The sequence below is a fragment of the Otolemur garnettii genome, unplaced genomic scaffold (genome assembly GCF_000181295.1).
Source record: "Otolemur garnettii isolate 467f Iridium unplaced genomic scaffold, OtoGar3 scaffold00001, whole genome shotgun sequence".
Taxonomy (NCBI): Eukaryota; Metazoa; Chordata; class Mammalia; order Primates; family Galagidae; genus Otolemur; species Otolemur garnettii.
In genome coordinates this window covers 7,000,742-7,002,059 of record NW_003852396.1, presented here as the reverse complement: position 1 = coordinate 7,002,059, position 1,318 = coordinate 7,000,742, and the positions used below count along the sequence as shown (strand labels likewise).

General features: G+C 38.2%; 1 protein-coding gene across 2 annotated transcripts in view; it reads right to left on the bottom strand.

The window, feature by feature from the left end:
• CUNH11orf70 (chromosome unknown C11orf70 homolog) overlaps positions 1–1,318 on the bottom strand; it is a 31,156-nt gene that overhangs the window by 21,875 nt on the left and 7,963 nt on the right. The gene's annotated exons all lie outside the window — the stretch shown is intronic.

The window sequence follows — 1,318 nt, the reverse complement described above, 5'->3', positions numbered from 1 at the left end:
AAAAAAAAAAAAAAAGAGACTGTCAACTTATAAGCACAGGGTTCTGTTTTTCTTTTTCTTTTTTTTTGCAGTTTTTGGCCATGGCTGGGTTTGAACCTGCCACCTTTGGCATATGGAGTCGGTGCCTTACTCCTTTGAGCCATAGGTGCCGCCCCGGTTCTGTTTTTCTTATTTACTGCTATATCCCCAGGGTTTAAAAGAGGGCCTGGCATATAGCAGTTAGTAAACATTCTCTGAATGATATATTAACCTTAAAGGAAAACAATAAATAGTGTATTTTCAGTCAAAAAAGGGTAGTTTAATAGTAATGTATGTAATAAAACAAAATAAAACCTCTGTGCATTTATATGAGAATAAAGAAAAGTATAGTTAATAAGTTTAATACTATATATAAACGGTGGTTACAGACTTGCAGTAAGAGAAGAGTTGAGATGGAGGGTTGGGATTAGATTGGGATAAGTATTTTTGACCTTTTGTTCTCTATTCTTTAAGTTGTTATAATAAATATTTTCCTTTTTTCAACATTGCCTTCAGTGCTTACTTTCTCTTTCTCTAGACAGCTTCCTAAGAGAGGAATATAAACTGTCTCACTTCTCTTATCTACATCCATTCCTCTGTATCTGGCTGCTGCTCCCATCACATAACTAATAGTTCCCTTGAAATCTAATAGACACAGTGCCTGCTCTTATGGAGTTTATAGACTAAAAGTGAAGAGAGTAACTTGGCATGAGTATTACAAAGAAGTGCAGGCGCTATCAAAATACATAATAGGCAGAATTCAGTGTTAGGAAGAATGGTTAATGCAAAAAGAACATTCAGGTTTAGACGTGAAGGTGAGTAGAAGTTACCCAGGGAAGGGGTACTGGTAAACGTTTAACAACTGACTCCCCTCCATCACAAAAAAAGCCCTGATTTGTAGCACTTGAAGATTTCCACGTTGGAGTTCCAAGTTGCCAAGTTTAGCAACCAGCAAAGACTCCTAAAAATTAATCAATCAGGTACTCCTAAGCTGGTTCCAGTAGTCCACTAGAAGGAGTTTATTTTGTTGTTTTGTTTTTGTTCAAGTAGCAAATAAAGTTTAAAGGTTGTAAGGTAAGAAAGGATGGATGGGACATTCCATTCAGGGAAAGTGAAGAGTTTCAGTGTGACCCAGAAGGACCAATTGTCAGATAAGGCTGAGGAATTAAACAGGACCCTACTGTCAAGTGAAGAATTTTTATCTTGATCTAAAATTGATCTAGGCTCGGTGCCTATAGCTCAACCGGCTAAGGCGCCAGCCACGTACACCTGAGGTGGCGGGTTCGAATCCCCAGCCCGG